The sequence below is a fragment of the Anomaloglossus baeobatrachus genome, chromosome 2, assembly GCF_048569485.1.
Source record: "Anomaloglossus baeobatrachus isolate aAnoBae1 chromosome 2, aAnoBae1.hap1, whole genome shotgun sequence".
Lineage (NCBI taxonomy): Eukaryota > Metazoa > Chordata > Amphibia > Anura > Aromobatidae > Anomaloglossus > Anomaloglossus baeobatrachus.
In genome coordinates this window covers 321,375,085-321,395,897 of record NC_134354.1, presented here as the reverse complement: position 1 = coordinate 321,395,897, position 20,813 = coordinate 321,375,085, and the positions used below count along the sequence as shown (strand labels likewise).

General features: G+C 52.3%; 1 protein-coding gene across 1 annotated transcript in view; it reads right to left on the bottom strand.

Annotated features, from left to right (window-relative positions):
* Positions 1–20,813, bottom strand: part of TNNI1 (troponin I1, slow skeletal type) — a 1,221,672-nt gene that overhangs the window by 556,053 nt on the left and 644,806 nt on the right. The gene's annotated exons all lie outside the window — the stretch shown is intronic.

Sequence of the window (20,813 nt, the reverse complement as noted above, 5' to 3'; positions counted from 1 at the left end):
CCACCTGGCATGATCAAACATGTAAGATGGGAGAGTAATGTCTTCCCACAGTCTTCTACAGTATGGCTGAAGTCTTCCCTGGTCCCCCTCCTCCTCCTTATCATCTTAAATAGTGGGCGCACAAGTTATGCCCATGCCGCAAACATCTTCCTCCTCTGATTTGTGTCATCTGACATGTCAGATGAGACAGAAAAGTCTTCTCTAGCTCACCCCCTGTCGCCCCCCATGTCCTCCTCCAGTACCTTTTGCAGCAATGACTCCCCTGCGACCCCTCCTTCTGAAAAAATGGCGGACGTATTTTCATTGAGATCACTGCAGGTAGACTCCTCACATGGAGTGCCTTCACTTCCAGAAAATGGGGGATATGTTCGCTGAGTGTGCCCCCCATATCCTGGAAGACTGAATCATCATGGGACCTCCAATATGGATTATGGCAGACCGGATTTTTTTTTTTAAATAAATTGGTGAAAGAGGGAATGCGTTTGGGAGTGTTTTTTCTAAGAAAATTTGTTTTGTCATCATTATTTTTTTTAATACTGACTGGGTTAGTAATATCAGGTATCTGATATGACTTCAGTGGCTCCCCAAATGCAACATGGCGTTTGCTAATGATGCCACCCAATTTTGCAGTCAAAAGGTGCTCTTTCCCCTCCAAGCCCTGCCGTGTGCCCAAACAGTTGATTTCCACTCCACATAAGGTATTAGCCTACTCACCAAAAGTTTCACAATAAATTGTATAGTGCTTTTTTTTTTTCTTGTAACCCTTGTGAAAAAAGGTATCTGGTTAAAGTAACTATTTGGTGATAAAAATGTATTTTTTTATTTTCACGACTCAACGTTCTAAAATTCTGTGACGTACATGAGGGTTCAAGGTTCTCATCCAACATCTAGATAAATTCCTTAAGGGGTCTAGTTTCCAGAATGGGGTCACGTGGCAGAGCTCTACTGTTCAGGAGTCTTAGAGGCTCTCCAAAAGCGACAAGGTATCCGCTAATGATTCCACCCAATTTTACAGTCAAATGGTGCTCCTTCCCTTTCGAGCTTTGGCATCTAAACAGTTGATTTCTACCACATGTGAGGTATCCGCATACTCAGGAGAAATTGCACGATAAATTTTATGGTGCATTTTATCCTGATAGCCTTGTGAAAAAAGCTATCTGGTTGAAGTAACAACTTTGTGATAAAAATATTTTTTTCATTTTGACGGATCAACGTTATAAACGTCTGTGAAGCCCCCAAGGGTTCAAGGTGCTCACCAATCTAGATAAGTTCCTTGACGGGTTTTGTTTCCAAAATGGGGTCATTTGTGGGGGAGATTCACTATTTAGGCACCTCAGGGGATCTCCAAATACGACATGGCATCCGCCAATTATTCCAGCTAATTTTGCTTTCAAAAAATCAAATAGAGCTCCTTACTTTTTGAGCCCTGACGTGCACCCAAACAGTTGATTTCCACCACATATATCACTGTACTCCAAAGAAATTTCACAATAAATTGTATGGTGCATTTTCTCCTGTTAGCCATGTTTAAAAAGCTATGTGGTTGAAGTAAAAATTTTATGGTAAAAATGTATTTATTTATTTTCACAGCTCAACGTTATAAAATTCTGTGACGCACCAGGGGGTTGAAGGTGCTCACCAAACATTTGGATAATTTCCTTAAGGGTTCTAGTTTTTAAAATAGGGACACTTGTGGGGGTGTCTGCTATTTAGGTACCTTAGGGGCCCTGTAAATGCAAAATGGTATCCGCAATCTCTTTCAGTCAAATTTTCTTTTCAAAATTTAAATATTGCTCCTTTCTTTCCAAGCCCTCCTATTTGTCCAAACAAAACTTTCTAACTAAATGTGGGGTATCACTGCACTCATATGAAAGTGGGTAGCAAGCTGTGTGGTCCACTTTTTGAGGTTACCACTTGAAAAAGTGAGACATTTTGTGCTAAAGCAACATTTTTGTTAAAATATTTAAATTTTCAATATGACGGCCTAATGTTATCAAATTCTGTGAAGTACCTGTGGGTTTAAAATGCTCACGATACCCCTAGATAAAATCCTGGAGGGGTCTAGTTTCCAAAATGGCATCACTTGTGGGAGATTTCCGCTGTTTAGGTACCTTAGAGGCCCAGCAAATGCAACATGGTGCTTGCTTTCTATTTCACCCAAATTTTTGTTCCAAAATTCAAATATTGTTCCTTCTGTTCTGAGCCCTCCCGTTTGTCCAAAGAGAGGGTTCTGACCACATGTGGAGTATCAGCGTTCTCAGAAGAAACTGGGTAAGAAATTTGGAGTCCATTTTGTTGTGTTATTTCTTCTAAAACTGAATAAATTGGGTCTAGAGCAACATTTTTAGGTAAAATGATAATTTTGTTTTTTTTTTCACTCCACATTGCTTCACAGTTGGGTGTAATTTTGAGTACTCTGAGGGGTGCAGATTTTATAATGGTGTCCAGGGGCGTAACAACCGCGGTCGCAGAGGTCGCCACCGTGACCGGGCCCAGCAGCTTTTGGGGGCCCGGCGCCCAATCTATAGAGAAATAGCTGGCTCCTCTCAGTGAGAGAGGAGCTGCACTGTTCCTGTATTTCATTCAGCAGCATAGCTACTGGGAATGAAGCAGAGGATGCGGCCTCCCCGGGCCCCGTGCTCAGAGGGGGCACACCTGGAGCTGCGCTACTGTTAGCCAATGTACAGTATGTAAAGCGCTGTGGAATTAATAGCGCTATATAAATGAATAAAATTATTTATTATTATTATTATTATTATTATTATTATTAACTATATCGGTGTGTGCAGCTTGCCGATATAGATAATCTCTGCAGTAGTGCTGGGAGACACAATCTCCCTGCACTGCTGCTCAGCTGTGAGTGCAAGCACACATCAGTGTCCCAGCGTGGTGACATCATCGCAAAGCGTCGGGACTCTGATGTCTTGTGCGCGCGATGACAGTGCTTTGATCCGTCCGCACTGGACCCATTAGCACCCTGGAGTAGGTGAGTATGATGTTTTCTTTCTTTTTCTTTAATGCAATATGGGACACACACACACATTATATATACAAACATACAACCAGGATAAGACCCAGGCTGGGGGACATACCGTATACTGTATATTATATATATACCTTTGGTCTGTATTGTATATATATATATATATATATATATATATATATATTTATATGTCCCCCAGCCTGGCTCCCATGCTGGTATATATAATGTACCAGATGTAATAGGATCAACTGTATATTGAGGATTATGGGATGTGTATGATATTACAGTATATGGAGGACTATGCTCTACACCAGAGGTCACAAACACGCGGCTTGCGGGCCGCATGTGGCCCCAGACCCCCTGACGATCGCAGCCCTATGCTGGAGGTCGGCACCGGCAGAGCACAGTTGATGCGAAGAGAGATGCAAGGAGGTGACGTTGCTGTATGTCTCCACCTCCTTGCACCTGATTGATGGAGAGCAGCCATTGTAATTGTGCAGAAAGCTCCTATGCGCGGCACTGCAAATGACTCTGTGCTCTGCCAGTGCCGACCTCCAGCATAGGGCCGCGATCATCAGGGGGTTTGTGGCTGCAACAACAGGTAAGATACATGCCCACAAGCAGGACCCACTGCCTCCTGGACGCAGCGGGTCCTGACTTGCAGGGCCACAAGTCTCCTCTGCAGGAGAACGCAGGAGACTGCAGCGGCCCATGCCCACGATCAGGGTTCAGTGTACTGCGGTCTCGTCGCTGTGTTCTCCCTGCAGAGGATGCATGTGACTCCACAGTAAACAACTCACATGCTGCGGCCTCTGAAAGCCGCACTGCAGGTCAGTGTTTTCTGCGGGCCGCACACGTACAGTGGCATGGGATTTCTAGAAATCTCATCCACTCTGCTTGTACTGTACATTGCAGCGTTTTGGACGCAGCAGAAACATTCTGCCTCCAAAACTCTAGAAACACTGATCATGGGCACACAGGGAATGGAGGAAAGGTGAGGAGATTTTTTTTTTTGAGTATTACTAAAAAAATAGGCACAATACTACAGAGCACATGGATGGGCACAATATTACAGGGATGAGCACAATACTACTGGGCACAAGGATGGGCAGAATACTACAAGGATGGGCAGAATACTACAAGGATGGGCACAATACTACAGGGCATAAGGATAAGCACAATACTACAAGGCACATGGCTGAGCACAATACTAGTGGGTATGTGACGCTGTGGCAAAACCAGGTAGTCACAAATAGGCCCCCGCATAACACCGTTCCCCATTAGGCAACACACAGCCAACCAAAAACCCTAGTCACCCCCCCTTAGGGACAGACAGACACACCAGTGGGCGTGACAAGGCAGTTGGGACACGCCCACCCAGGAATCTAGACAGCCCAGGGCGGGAAAACAAGCAGATTAGCTTGAGTTCAGTTTGGAGAGGAGTGTGGGCTGGAGCTAGGGGTAGCTCCAGCAGTGAAGTCCAAGTTGAATGGTACCAGGGTAGGCAGATGGTGGTTTCCGTCAGCAGGAGACGGGAAGATGGCTCGGCAGGACCGAGGTGGAGCGGGACAGGGTTGTAGCCCGCCGGTACAAACACGGGGAACCGACCCGGAAACTGTAGCACAAAGGGGGGTACTCAGACCCTGAAGCCAGAACCGAAAAAAAGCAGACTGGTTAATTCACCGACTGAGGCCAGGACTATAGGTCCTTTCCCACCCAAAGTCCCTCATAGAAGACAACAGGTCACCGCCAGGGCCCAGAGATCCCACGGGCCAGCATCTGCGGGCACAGCTCCTTAGGCCATATCCAGCCGGGAGCGGACTCCTGAGTTTTATGCTAGCAAGTCCACCTTACACAACACAGTGCAGTAAAAGGATAGAGACCAACAGCCGGGTGGGGGACCCGAAAGCAACCGGCAGCGGCACCGGCCACCATCACCTTGGTTTACCAGAGACTTGTGGGGTTTCTTAACAGTGAGTACACCAACACTCCCTGTGGTCGCTATACCCTGCACTGGGACACCTGGCTCTAGAGCAACCATCCCTACCCACGGAGGGGTTAACAACTAGCTGCCACAACATCCTCCCTTGGTGCCCCATAACTGCAGCGGTGGTGTCCTACCTCACTATACACCGTGGGTGGCGTCACGAACTTACTACGGCCTAGCCTGTATAACTACATCCCCCCCATTTTATTTGGCATGTCCGCGAGACCCCCAGGTCCGGGGACCCTCGAGCCACCACCCACAGAAGGCCCGGATCCAAGTAGTGCCAGCTGCTGTGCACGGGGGCGGCACAGGTACAATACTACAGAGCACAAGGATGAGCACAATACTACAGGGCAAATGGATGAGCACAATACTACAGGGCACAAGGATGAGCACAGTACTACAGGGTACAAGGATGAGCACAATACTACAGGGCACAAGGATGAGCACAATACTACAGGGCACAAGGATGAGCACAATACTACAGGGCACAAGGATGAGCACAATACTACAGGGCACATGGATGAGCACAATACTACAGAATACAAGGATGAGTGTGACAGGTGGTGACAGGTCTGCGGTGGAAAACTGACAGTCTGACAGGTGTGAGTGTCATAGCCCGCACACCTTGGCTAGGAGGCAGGCGGTGGCCTGGCCTGCAGGAGCCGGGAAGATGGTCAGGTGGAACCGTAAGGGACCGGGACAGGGTAGTGACCCGCCAGTACCGAACCAGGGAACCGACTGGAAACCGGAGCACCAGGGGGGTACTCAGACCCAGAACGAGGCCCAGAAGCCACTGGACCACGTCGAAATCACTGATTGAGGTCTGGACCTTAAGTCCTTTCCCATCCCAAGTCCCGACTGATGGCAACAGCCCACCGAGGGGGATAGAAAGCCACAACAGGCAGAGAGATCCCACGGGCCAGCGCCTGCGGGCAAACGGACTCCTCCAACACATATATAGCTGGGGAGCGGACTCCCGTTGCTGAGGCATAGGCAGTCAACACGAACATAATGAGGTGAAGGAGAAAGACCAGGACCACCAACCCGGGTGGGGGACAAGACGAAGCCGGCGGCGGGCACCGACCACCATCAACTTGGTTTACCAGAGACTTGCGTGTGTCAATAATCGTGAGTACAACTGTGCCATCCGATTGCGCACCGCCCTGCACCGCCCAGCCACTATACACTCCCCAAACGGGTCCCAGGGCCACCATCCCTGCCCACGGAGGGGTTAACATCTTGCTGCACGACCATCTCCCCTGGGTGCCCCGTAATTGCAGCGGTAGTGTCTACACCTTCACCACGTCCCGTGGGTGGCGTCACAAACTCAAAACACGGCTCCGGCCATACACCTACCTAACCACCCCCCATCGAGATCGCCAGCAACCCCTTGCAGAGCGACGTGACCCCCCGCTCGAGCCACCCACCAAATGAGTAGTAAATAGCTGAATCAAGAGGGAGCTAATGAAATCAAAAAAGCCTAAAACTTAACTTTTAATTAACATAGATATAAAAAGTGAACAGAGTTCACTGGAGGTGAGCATAAAAACCAGAAATACGAAATCAGCAATTTATGGTCAAAAAGGGGGGGAAATATGTAGGTGTCAGAATAGACAAAAATGCCAAGGAGACCTGGGCAGCATAACATTAAATCCCTAAACAAACGGGAACAGCCTTACCAGATCCAGAGGCAATAAGCAGGGCAGCTTAGACGAGGTTTTGGCTCATAGGGAGGCTGTCAGCCAGCACCATAAATCCCATAGGTCAGCCCAAGGAAGAAAAACCTCTATTGTGCAATGAAACACACACTTCCGACGTGTTTCATGGTGTGCAGTTGTCGCGGGCGGAGGAGGGGACGCCGCGCTCTCCCTACTGCTCGGGTCCGGCCGCCGCTGCTGCTGCGGCCTGCTGCTGCTCGGTGGCTCGAGCGATGGGCCGGATCCCGGGGACTCGAGCGGCGCTCATCGCCTGTGAGTGAAAGGGGATTGGTTTTTGGGATAGTTTATTGTCCGTGACGCCACCCACGGTTGTGGTGATTGTGTGGACACCACCGCTGCTCTGTATGGGGATCCCGGGAGCGGTGACAGGGAGCAGCAAAGTTGTTAGTTCTCCCCTCCGTGGGTAGGGGATGGTTGTCCCGGGGCCCAGTGATGAGGTGGGGGATGAGGGATGGCAGGGCCGATGCAGGGCCTGGTGAGGTGCAGGGTCGCGGGGGCAGCACTGTGCCTCACGGCATGGTGGTACTCACTCAGCCTGAGACGGTGACACAGTTCTCGGTAAAACACACGGCTGGAAAGACGGTTCCCATGGACGGCTGCTGTTGCTTTTCCCCGGTAGTTGACGGTGACGGTCTCTGTCCCTGCACCTAGTGAAATGTTGGTAGCGATGGGTTCCCACCGGTAACCAGCTCCCCGGCTTGGATATGGGCCGGAGGAGCCCCTCTTTGCCCGCAGGCGCTGGCCCTGAGAAACTGGTGCCCTGGCGGTGGCGGTGTCTCTCTCCTACGGTTGGACTGTTGCCTTCAATCGGGACTTAGTTGTTGGGAGACCCAGGAGGTCCCCTTCACTGACGGATTTGGCAAATTCACGGCGACTCCTAGCCTTGCCGGGATCCAAAAGGCCCCTGCCAATGGTGCTGGCTTCTCTTCGTATACCGTTCCGGTACCGCCGGGCCACCAACCATCCACGGTCCTTTCGGCAACCTCCGATCAGCCTCTCCTGCAGACGGTCACTACCATCTGCTGACCTTGCTGTCTCGGTCCAGGGCACACACCCGGACCAACTTCAAGCTCTTTGCTGTCACTTTCCTCCTCACACTTGCTCCTTTACCACTCAACTCCTAAACTCATCTCTCTTCAACTCCAAACTCAACTGCTTGGTTTTCCCGCCTCCAGGGCTGTGAACTCCTCGGTAGGCGGAGCCAACCACCTTGCCCACCCCCTGGTGTGAACATCAGCCCCTGGAGAAAGGCAACAAGGATTTTTGGTGTAGCTTTGGTGTACCTATCCGGGGTGTAGGGTGTGGTGGTGTCATTACCTGTGACCCCTGGCTTGCCCAGGGCATCACATTCCCCCTTAGCAAAATGCAGACCGTCCGCGGGCTGCCCGTCCAACACCAGTTTTATTTTTCTGAAAAAAGATAAAAAACGGTAACACATACAAGTAGAAGAACATCATCCCACAGCGGGAGGCACTTTGCTTAAACGTTACGGTAACATTTCAAACGGTTGCTGCTGCCGCTCTCTCCCACCCAAGTAACCTGGCCCTGATGCTGCCCCTAAGAAACAGGCAGCACCCCTTGACCCCAGTCCTGAACCAAGTCACCCGAGCGGGATCTGTCCTTCCCCTCCAGAGGGTAGCCACCGGTTCCAGTGGTGGCTGGGCCCCAGCCTGCTCCACTGCGGGCCCTCCCTCCAACCTGCCTCTCCGGAGGCGGTAACGGTTAGCTGCAACAAAACATTTTTATTTACATGCCACTTAACGTTTGTGGTTGCCCTGCAAGTTCTCGGGCCTGTTCATAGAGAGTTCCCTATGCATAAACTGTAGATGGTCCCCACGGGGACAACGGTGCCGGCCGGTTCAATCTGGTGACTTCATCGGTTGATCACTTATCATTCTGTAAACTTTCAAAACTTTTAAACACATACACACTCTCCCCCTTTTTTTCTTTTTAAAGAACGGTTTCCCTGTACCTAAGTGGGGGTCTACCTAGGTTGGGATGGGTGGACCTCCGGGGTCCGGTATCAGTGGTGACAGGCAGCAGGGGAGAGAGAACAATCAGTCTCTCTTCCCTGTTATCGTGTGGGGCAGGCGGAGGCATGGGGGTGCTGGGCACAGGTTCATCCCTGGGCACTGGCACTGGTTCTGGCTCACGGTTGACCACCTCCATTGTTTCTTCATCCACGGGTTGTGGGAATAGTATCACTGGAAGAATCACCGCACCATTCTGTGTAGGCCAGTCCGCTGGGAAGTCACCTATCACGGTATGGATTACAGCTTTTGCTTTCTCTGCTGGTGGAGGAACCGGTACTTCAGCTGTTGCCCTCAATGCTGGTGGGCACCTTTTCAGATGGTCCCGGGAAACCGTGGCCAAAGTGCCCCCTTGGTCACGACTGATCTGGTAGGCCTTCCCATCTTCCCATCCTGTGGGCTGTATGACGTATGGGGTTTGTTCCCACTGATCATCCAGCTTGTGGGTTTTCCTCTTCCGCTTCAACACCACATCTCCAGGCTGGAAAGGGCCAGCAGACGCCTTCTGGTTGAAGCGCTGCTCCTGTTGTTCCCGACTCCGACCTAAATTCTTCTCCACATATTCCTGAATCTGTCGGTACTGCACCCTCCGCCGGGTGTCCCATTCAGTCGTCGAGGGGAGTGTTTCTGGGGCTTCCAGTCCCATTTCCAGGTCCACCGGCAGTAGGCCGGGGCGAGCCCTCATCAGATATGCTGGGGTGCACTTCGTTGAGCTGGACGGGATATTGTTGTACATATCGACCAAGTCAGGCAGCTTCTCCGGCCACAGGTTCCGCTCTTCTAGCGGCAACGTCTTGAGGAGGCCAAGGATCAAATGGTTCATCTTCTCACACATACCGTTGGTTTGGGCATGGTAAGGCGTGGTCCGGATCTTCTTGCAGCCGTACAGCTGACAGAACTCATGGAACACCTCTGCTTCAAAGGCTGGGCCTTGGTCAGTAAGCACCTTCTCAGGGTATCCATGTGGTCGACAGAAGTAAGCTTGGAACGCTCTAGCGGCGGTACGGCCGGTTAGGTCTTTGACCGGAACAACCACCATGAACCTTGAATAATGATCTACTATGGTCAGAGCGTAGGTGTACCCACTTCGGCTGGGGGTGAGCTTTACATGGTCCAAAGCGACCAGCTACAGTGGCTGATGTGTAACGATCGGGTGTAGGGGCGCCTTCTGGCTAGCTTCGTCCTTCCTCCTCAGCGTGCAAGGACCGCACTCTCGACACCAGGCCTCCACAGACTCCCGCATCCCACTCCAATAGAACCGCTCTCTCAACAGCATCTCCAGCTTCTTCCATCCGAAGTGTCCGGCACCATCGTGGTATGCTTGTAGAACGGTGTGTACATTAGCCTGGGGAATCACCAACTGGTGGATTTTCTCATGAGTCTTCGGGTTAATCAGCTCACGGTACAACTTCCCTTGGTGTAAACACAGCCGGGTCCGTTCCTTCCACAAGCGTTGGGCTTCAGCTGGGACGGCAGGGTCTATTCCAGCAGCGCCTTGCTCCAACAGGGTCTTGACTAGGCGGACAGCGGGCGCCTGGTTTTGAGCTTCCTGCCACTCCTGACTTGGCAGCGGGTCCAGGTTTGCCCGTTGTTGGTGTACATGTACCTTCTCAGTTGGCGGCTGGTGAAATGCAGGCAACTCGATCTCTTCAAGGTTGTCATCTTCGCACCCTTCTTCTGACAAATGGGACATCCGAGAGAGTGCATCAGCATTAATGTTGACACGACCGGCCCTGTATTTGATTGTGAAGTCATAGTTGGCTAGCCTGGCCACCCACCGCTGCTCCAATGCGCCCAACTTGGCCGTGTCCAGGTGAGTCAGTGGATTGTTATCCGTGAAAGCGGTGAATTTTGCTGCGGCCAAGTAGTGGCGGAACCGCTCGGTGATAGCCCATACCAGTGCCAGGAGCTCGAGCTTGAAGGAGCTGTAGTTCTCAGGGTTTCTTTCAGTCGGCCGGAGCTTTCGACTAGCATAAGCAATCACTTTTTCCTTCCCGTCCTGGACCTGGGATAGGACTGCCCCTAAACCCACATTGCTGGCATCAGTGTAGAGGATGAATGGGCGGCTGTAATCAGGGTACGCTAGGACCTCCTCTCCGGTCAAGGCCGCTTTCAGCTGGCGGAAGGATTCCTCATGCCTTTCTTCCCACACCAGTGGGGCTCCGATGGGTCTACCACCTTTGGTCTGTCCCACGAGGAGGTCTTGCATGGGGGCAGCCATCTTCGTGTACCCCTTGATGAAACGTCGGTAGTATCCCACCAGACCCAGAAACTGCCTTACTTCTCTCACTGTGGTTGGTCTCGGCCAGTCTTGGATGGCAGTAATCTTCTCGGGGTCGGGGGCGACACCTTCTGCACCCACCACATGCCCCAGGTACTGCACTCTGGGTTTCAGCAAGTGACACTTAGAGGGCTTCAACTTCATCCCGTATTTGGCGAGGGACGCGAACACCTATGCCAGGTGCTCCAGATCGGCTTCATACGTCTGGGAGTACACAATCACATCATCCAGGTATAACAGGACGGTTTCGAAGTTTAGATGCCCCAGACAGCACTCCATCAGCCGTTGGAAGGTTCCAGGGGCGTTGCACAGCCCGAACGGCTTACTATTGAATTCACAGAGCCCCATTGGGGTGGTGAAGGCAGTTTTCTCCCGGTCCTCCGGTGCCACCGCCACTTGCCAGTACCCACTGGTGAGGTCAAGGGTAGAGAAGTAATTCGCAGTTCTCAGTGCAGCCAAAGGCTCTTCAATACGGGGCAGTGGGTAAGCATCTTTATGCGTTATCTGGTTAATCTTCCGGTAATCCACACACATCCGCATGGTGCCATCCTTCTTCTTGACCAGTACCAACGGGGCGGCCCAGGGACTACAGCTGTCCCTAATAACCCCTGCCTCTTTCATGTTCCTCAACATGTCTTTGGCACATTGGTAATGCGCAGGGGGAATAGGCCTGTACCTCTCTTTGATAGGGGGGTGCTCACCGGTGGGGATGTGGTGTTGGATCCCTTTGATCTGCCCGAAGTCTAGTGGATGTTTGCTAAAAACTTGCTCATACTCCCGTACCACCCTGTATACCCCTTCTTTGTGATGTGTAGGTGTATCGTCAGTGCCCACGTGTAGCTGTTGGTGCCACTCGTCTAGCTCTCCTTGGGGCGGGTGAGTGCTGGTAGCAGGTGGGGAAACTGGAGGAGCTGTCCCGTGGATGGTGTGGGGATCCAGGGTGAGCAACTTGGCAAGGGTAGCATACCGGGGAAGCCTGACTTCTTCCTCCCCACAGTTCAGCACCCTCACGGGCACTCTCCCCTTCTTTACGTCTACCACCCCTCGGGCGGCCATTACTGTGGGCCAGTGCTCGGAGGGCATGGGCTCTATCATGGCAGGGTAGTCACGCCCCTGAGGCCCTACTGCTGCTCTGCACCAAATCATCATCTCACTCCTAGGGGGCACAATCAACGGAGCAGCATCCATCACTCTCACCCCACCAATCTCTCCTCCTGTTGAGTTTACATGCTGGCGGTACATCAAGGCTCGGATCTCACGCTGCACAGCTCTCTGTCGGCTCCCCGCCGCGGTGGCGGCCAGCTGCTGCAGTAGGGCCAACACATCACTCATACAGTGCTCCATCACATTGGTTCCCAGCACTATCTTCGGGTTATGATCACTGGGTTCATTCATGATCACAATCATACCCTGGTGTTGCAGTTCAGCTCGCCCCACTGTCATGGCCACTTGTTTATACCCCACTTGGGTCAGTGGGAGTCCATCAGCAGCAATCAGTGTTATACTAGTATCTGGGGGAGCCAGCTCGTCTGTCCCCCAATACCGTTGGTACAATGTGTATGGTATGGTGGTTACCTGTGATCCAGTGTCCAAGAGAGCCATCACCGGTATGCCGTCCACAGCCACGGGGATGATGGGCCGGGCCCCGATATACCGGTCCCGCCAGTCTGGGGGGCCACGGGGTTCTACTCCTGAGGATTGGCCCGTGGCCCCAGGGGTTGCTCGTTTAACGGGCACTGTCGGAAGTAATGGCCAGGCTTGCTGCACCTGTAGCAGGTTGGAGGTCTGTTCCGCGGGTTGTTAGTACTTCTCCGCTGCATCCAGGGAACATCTTCAGGGCTGTCGGTGAGCTGTATCTTGGTTGGAGGCTGGGATCTGGTCAGAGGTTGGAGTGCAGCAAGAATCTTGGCGAGGTCTCCGTCCATGCGGCGGACCTGGGCAGCCAGTTCTTCCATCGTGCTGCTTGGAGCTGTAGGTACTGGAGAGGCTGGTAGGGCAGGGGCCACCACGACAGGGGCCGTCTCAACTGGCCACGGGGCTGGCTCCAAGACTTCCGAAGCTGGAGGTTGCATTGCTTTAATGGCCCGTTCCTTTAACACAGCAAAGTCCACATCAGGGTGTTCCAGGGCCCACAGCCGGAGTTGTTTGCGATCCTCAGAGGACCTCATCCCCTGCACAAATTGCTCTACTAACATTTTGTTGCTGTCCGCCTCATTGATGGTGTCCACCTGCTTCAGTGTGCGGAGTGCGGTTTGCAGACGTAAAGCGTAGTCCCGAATGCTATCCACAGACCGTTGTCGGCATTGGTAAAACTGCATCCTCAGCTCAGCTTCCGTACGGGTCTCAAAGGCAGTCTGTAGTTTCTCAAAGATGGTGGCTACAGAGAACTGGTCCCCCTCAGCCCAGGTCTCCGCCTCCTGCTCAGCCGCGTCGCTTAGCTGGCCCAGCACTACCGCTGCACGTTGCTTATCAGTCAGGGGGTATAATTCCAGGAGCGGGTTAAGCTTTTTCCGGAAGACCTGTAACGCATCAGGTTTCCCGTCGTACTGCGGTAGCCAGGTAGCTCCGGGCACATAGGGCAAGGAGAACGGCATCACCTGAGTGAGAGCGGGGACCGCGGCACTTCCTGCCAGCGCGGCCGGGACCTGGGCAGGCCCATTCCCATCCACGGGTGCCACTGCGGCTGCGACCACCGCTCCTCCAGCGGCTCCGTCGGGCGCAGACATCTTGTTTCCGTCCCCCTTAGCCTCTTTCCGGCCCCTCCTCTATTGGGGTGGGGTTTTGGCCTTCGCGCCTCCAATACTCGAGAAGACGCTCGAGCGGGAACTTTTCGCGCCAAAGATGGCGGCTTCTGAAATTTTCTGGCCGGACACCTCCGGCGGTAACAAGGCGCACCTCTACCCAACGGCAGAGCGGTAAGACCCTGTTCGTGATGCCAAGTTGTCACGGGCGGAGGAGGGGACGCCGCGCTCTCCCTACTGCTCGGGTCCGGCCGCTGCTGCTGCTGCAGCCTGCTGCTGCTCGGTGGCTCGAGCGATGGGCCGGATCCCGGGACTCGAGCGGCGCTCCTCGCCCGTGAGTGAAAGGGGATTGGTTTTTGGGATAGTTTATTGTCCGTGACGCCACCCACGGTTGTGGTGATTGTGTGGACACCACCGCTGCTCTGTATGGGGATCCTGGGAGCGGTGACAGGGAGCAGCAAAGTTGTTAGTTCTCCCCTCCGTGGGTAGGGGATGGTTGTCCCGGGGCCCAGTAATGAGGTGGGGGATGAGGGATGGCAGGGCCGATGCAGGGCCTGGTGAGGTGCAGGGTCGCGGGGGCAGCGCTGTGCCTCACGGCACGGTGGTACTCACTCAGCCTGAGACGACGGTGACACAGTTCTCGGTAAAACACACGGCTGGAAAGACGGTTCCCACGGATGGCTGCTGTTGCTTTTCCACGGTAGTTGACGGTGACGGTCTCTGTCCCTGCACCTAGTGAAATGTTGGTAGAGATGGGTTCCCACCGGTAACCCGCTCCCCGGCTTGGATATGGGCCGGAGGAGCCACTCTTTGCCCGCAGGCGCTGGCCCTGAGAAACTGGTGCCCTGGCGGTGGCGGTGTCTCTCTCCTACGGTTGGACTGTTGCCTTCAATCGGGACTTAGTTGTTGGGAGACCCAGGAGGTCCCCTTCACTGATGGATTTGGCAAATTCACGGCGACTCCTAGCCTTGCCGGGATCCGAAAGGCCCCTGCCAATGGTGCTGGCTTCTCTTCGTATACCGTTCCGGTACCGCCGGGCCACCAACCGTCCACGGTCCTTTCGGCAACCTCCGATCAGCCTCTCCTGCAGACGGTCACCGCCGTCTGCTGACCTTGCTGTCTCGGTCCGGGGCACACACCCGGATTAACTTCAGGCTCTTTGCTGTCACTTTCTTCCTCACACTTGCTCCTTTACCACTCAACTCCTAAACTCATCTCTCTTCAACTCCAAACTCAACTGCCTGGTTTTCCCGCCTCCAGGGCTGTGAACTCCTCGGTGGGCGGAGCCAACCGCCTGGCCCACCCCCTGGTGTGAACATCAGCCCCTGGAGGAAGGCAACAAGGATTTTTGGTATAGCTTTGGTGTACCTATCCGGGGTGTAGGGTGTGGTGGTGTCATTACCTGTGACACCTGGCTTGCCCAGGGCGTCACACAATCTTCAGGGTAGTCCAAATAATGTTCAATAGGAACTGCCATCAGGCATCACGTATGGCAGTATAATCCACTAGTGCCCAAAATCACTGTAAAGATAAGCGATTCAAAGTGTAAGCCCCACAGGTGCATAGTATAATATGCCTTGACATCATAATAGGCCTTGATCCTGCGTGATCTAATTTGTCTATGTGACGCTGTGCTTACATCAGGAGGCGTCCATATCACTATGGTAATGCTTCCTGGGCCTGTACTATTAGCCAGCATGCGTTCCACTCACCAGGATATGATGTCCCTGGGTGGGGCTGTCGCCGCTCTGGTACGACGCAGCTACTGATGACGCGACATTTCCGGTTTGAATGATTTCTGGGAGCGCGCGTCACGGGTAAGGACTACGCTTCTGCGCATGCGTCGGGCTATAAATAAAGCTTGTTCCCGGATGCTGAGCACGGCATTTTTGAAATTTGGTCCTGGTACACGGATGTATGCGGTGAGTATCCTGACTATGGTGCATAATGTTATATGTGTACTATGCACCTGTGGGGCTTACACTTTGAATCGTTTATCTTTACAGTTTTCAGCATTTTAGACCATAAATTGCTGATTTCGAATTTCTGGTTTTTATGCTCACCTCCAGTGAACTCTGATCACTTTTTATATCTATGTTAATTAAAAGTTAAGTTTTAGGCTTTTTTGATATCATTAGCTCCCTCTTGATTCAGCTATTTACTACTGTGAATACTGTGGACCCTCTAGGTATTTTGCTATTTTGAACCCACCAAACGAGCCTGGATCCGAGCGGCTGGGCTGCGGCCGAGCGCAGGGCGGTACATGAGCACAATACTACAGGGCACAAGGATGAGCACAATACTACAGAGTACAAGTACAGTATGAGTGTGACGTCCTGGCAAAACCAGGTAGTCACAGATAGGTCCCCGCACTACACTATTCCCTCATTAGGAAACACTCAGCCAACCATTAAACCCTAGTCACTCCTTTAGGGACAAATAGACACACCAGTGGGCATGGCCAGGTGGTTGGTGCACGCCCACAAAGGGGTCTAGACAGCCCAGGGTGGGAAAAGTTCAGTTCTGCTCAGAGTTGAAATCAAGTTCAGTTTGGAGAGGAGTGTGGGCTGGAGCTAGGGGAAGCTCCAGCAGGGAAGCCCAAGTTGAATGGTACCAGGTTAGGGGCCCTGGTGCCACAGGCTAGGAGGCAGACGGTGGTCTCCGTCAAAAGGATATGGAAAGACGGCTCGGTGATACCGAGGTGGACTGGGCCAGGGTTCTAGCCCGCTGGTACCGACACGGGGAACCGACCCGGAAACCGTAGCACAAAGGGGGGTACTCGGTCCCTGAAACCAGGAACCAGAACCTACTGGACTTGGTTAATTAACCGATTGAGGCCAGGACTAGAGGTCCTGTCCCACCCAAAGTCCCTCATAGAAGACAACAGCCCACCGATTAGGAATAAGAGGGCACCGCCATGGCCCATAGATCCCACGGGCCAGCGTCTGCGGGCACGGCTCCTTAGGCCACATCCAGCGGAGCTTGCAGAGGAGCGGACTCCTATGTTTCATACAAGGAAGTCTTTTCTACTTAAAATGTGCAGGACAAGGATAGAGACCACCAGCCGGGTGGGGGATCCCGAACGCAACCGGCCACGGTACCGGCCACCACCATCTTGGTTTACCAGAGACTTGTGTGTTTCAGAGTAAGTACACCAACATCCCCCTGCGACCGCCATTCCTTGCACCAGACTCACCGGGTCCCGGGGCCATCATCCCTACCCATGGAGGGGTTAACATCTTGCTGCACAACACCGCCCCCGGGTGCCCCGTAACAGCAGCGGTGGTGGCCCACCTCATCAAACACCGTGGGTGGCATCACGAACCTATTACGGCCTGGCCCGTACATCTACTTCCCCCATTTTATTCGGCGTGTCCGCGAGACCCCCGGGTCCGGAGACCCTCGAGCCACCACCCCTGAAGGTCCGGATCCGAGCAGCGGTGGCTGCTGGCATGGGGGCGGCACATGAGCACAATACTACAGGGCACATGGATGAGCACAATACTACAGGGCACAAGAATGAGCATAATGCTACTGGGCACAAGGATGAGCACAATACTAGTGGGCACAAGGATGAGCACAATACTACAAGGCACAAGGGTGAGCACAATACTACAGGGCACAAGGATGAGCACAACGCCATGGGGCACAAGGATGAGCACAATGCTATGGGGCACAAGGATGAGCACAATACCCCAAGGATGGGCACAATACTACAGGGCACAAGGATTGCCACAATACTACAAGGATAGGCACAATACTACAGGGCACAAGGATTGCCACAATACTACAAGGATTGGCACAATACTACAGGGCACAAGGATTGGCACAATACTACAAGGATGAGCATATTACTACAGGGCCCATTGATGGGGGACATTGCTGCAGCATGGGGACATTACTACAAGATGTTAGCTAAGATTACTATATGATGCTGCTAATTGTAAAACAATTATACAAAAAGGTGATAAAATGTAAAAAGAAAAATCAAAATAAGGCATGAAGTTTTTTGTCATTAAAATGTTTTATATATATATATATATATATATATATATATATATATATATATGTGAGCAAGGATGGTTGACCTTAGGGAGATCAACATCCACCACTGCGGAGACACCATCACGTGTTTCTCAACGCAGTGATTCTAGAGCAATGCCCCCTGGGAAATATTCAAAGCAAGAAGGCCTGCGGAGACACCATCACATGTTTCTCAACGCTGGCAGGAAACTAGCCAGGTCTTTCACCGGGAAGGAACAACCACGGGAAGGGCAGTCTCCAGTCAAGGAGACCACCTATGCCAAACATGGTATCCATCCACAGACAGCCGTTTCGGCTGTCTGTGGATGGATACCATGTTTGGCATAGGTGGTCTCCTTGACTGGAGACTGCCCTTCCCGTGGTTGTTCCTTCCCGGTGAAAGACCTGGCTAGTTTCCTGCCAGCGTTGAGAAACATGTGATGGTGTCTCCGCAGGCCTTCTTGCTTTGTATATATATATATAAACTTAACTAAACAAAAAAGTGCAAAACTGCAGGTTTGTCATAATAAACAAGCAAAAAATGTTCAAAATAGTGATCCAAAGATGTATAGAAAAAACTATGGAATAACTAAAAATGTCACTTTGTCCTGCAAGGAATGCGGCCCCTCTCAATTGTTTTTTTCTATACACCCAGCTGAGTTTGAGACCCCTGCTCTACACTATACTATATGGAGGACTATGTGAAGTGTATTATGATACATGGAGGACTATGGAGGTGCATTCTAATATATGAAAGTTTATTTGGTACCCATCATACTATATTGAAGGCTATGCGGGGGCCATTATAGTATTTGGAGAGCTATATACGAGGGGGGACAAAGATAAAGCATGGGATGGGAAAGTTTTGTACTGAGGGAAAGAGGCTCTCTCAGCACCCAGCTTTCCCATGCTCTGCTATACAGCTTTCCCATGCTCTGATATATGGGAAAGCTGGGTGCTGAGGGAAAGATGTATAGCAGAGCATGGGGAAGGTGCGTGCTGAGGACAAGATGGTTATCAGAACATAGGAAAGCTGGGTTGCTGAAGGATTTCAGATCATGGGAAACATGGGTGCTGAGGGAAAGAGCCAAGTGTCAGTGTGGCGCACCACTGAGTACTGCACCCATGCTGGGTCAGTGCAAACAGGTAATCCTAAAGGCTGAGTAGGGTGTGTACGCATGGACACGTAGTCACATGGTCTCACACACACCTAAGGTGGGCTTTGCACACTACGACATCGCATGCCGATGTAGCAATGCCGAGCGCAATAGTCCCCGCCCCCGTCACAGCTGCGATATCTTGTGATAGCTGCCATAGCGAATATTATCGCTATGGCAGCTTCACACGCACTTACCTGCCCTGCGACGTCGCTCTGGCCGGCGACCCGCATCCTTCCTAAGGGGGCAGATCGTTTGGCGTCACAGCGACGTCATATGGCAGGCGGCCAATATAAGCGGAGGGGCGGAAATGAGCGGGACGTAAACATCCCGCCCACCTCCTTCCTTCCACATAGCTGCTGGACGCAGGTAGGGAGATGTTCCTCGCTCCTGCGGCTTCATACACAGCGATGTGTGCTGCTGCAGGAACGAGGAACAACATCGTACCTGTCGCTGCAGCGAAATAATTAAAATGCCCGACACTACACCGATAATATGATTACGACGCTTTTGCGCTCGTTAATCATATTAAAAACGATTTACACACTCCGATGTCAACAGCGACGTCAGATGTGCGTCACTTTCGATTTGACCCCACCGACATCGCACCTGCGATGTCGTAGTGTGCAAAGCCCACCTTAGAGGGGACCCCTGGGCAGACCCAGGAGGGGGCGTGGCCTCCACATCTCAGCTATTGGTGGGTGGAGAAGCTGGAAACTAGTGATGCAGTGGTAGTGAGTCAGAGAGAAGCGGTGGAGGAGGACTCACAAGCCGAGTCTGAAGCGGAGAATGGGCACGCAGACACGCTAGTCAGACCCTGCAGGTGTAGTGGCTGTTTGCGGAGGAGTTCGGCTACCACACAGTCAGCCAGAAAGACACCTCAGGAAGAAGCGAGGTGATTGAGTACGAGGACTCCTGGTAGGCCAGGCACGCAGGAGAAACAGGTTCCCAAAGTAGGCTCAAGTTTAACTACCTACTAAACCTGCCAGTGGGGTGAACAACAAGTCCCACACCAACCAACACTGAGTCCGCAGCATCAGCAGCAACGAGGGGGTCCATAAGTGAGATAGGGCGAGAAGTCATCTTTACTTGGTCCACGCTGCCAGCAAACGGGCCAGAAAGGGGAGAAAAGGCAGATGTGACTTCCCTGGATAAATCCCATATACTTCAAGTCGACGGTAATCTGAAACAAGAAGTGCTAGGAAGGTGAGCTAACAGTCACCCCTATACCAGCCTGAAGGGTACCTTGTTCTCCCTGGTTCGTCACAGTATCGCCTGGGTTGCCTCACTGCTCCAGCAAAAGTGAGTAAACAACTTGCAAGACACTACAGACTGAGACTGAGTCATTCTGTGACCTGTAGTTCCACGCACTTATACCCGAACCCCTAGGGCCAGCCTCACTCTCGGGAGGCTACACCATCTAACTGCAAGTACCACCAGCCACAGACGCTCGTTAAACAGCAGTGGCGGTCCCCTATCACCCTGACCGCAAAACCGAGAGTGACGTCACGACTCCTATTATAGTTAACCCCACATACCTGTTGCCAGAGGTGGGACCCTAATGAGAAGTCCCCGCAGTGTCCCGAAGTTGAAGACTGCAACACCGTGGTGGGCGACTCATCTTCTGGCGTCACGAACAGGATAAGGACTAGACCTCTTAAGACAGGTGACCGTGCGCCTTTGGAGGTCCGATTGAAAAGTTTGAAACGCCGCCATATTGCCACCGCAGAAAGCGCACCAAAGAAACAACAGCAGCCCGCGCAGAAAGAAGTAACTGCCAACGAAGAGGTGGCCATCCTAGAACCCCTAGAGTGCATAGAGAAGATGGAGGCAGATCTGACCAGAGACGGCGGGAACATTGCAGTCTGGAAGAAATGAAACTTAGGCTGC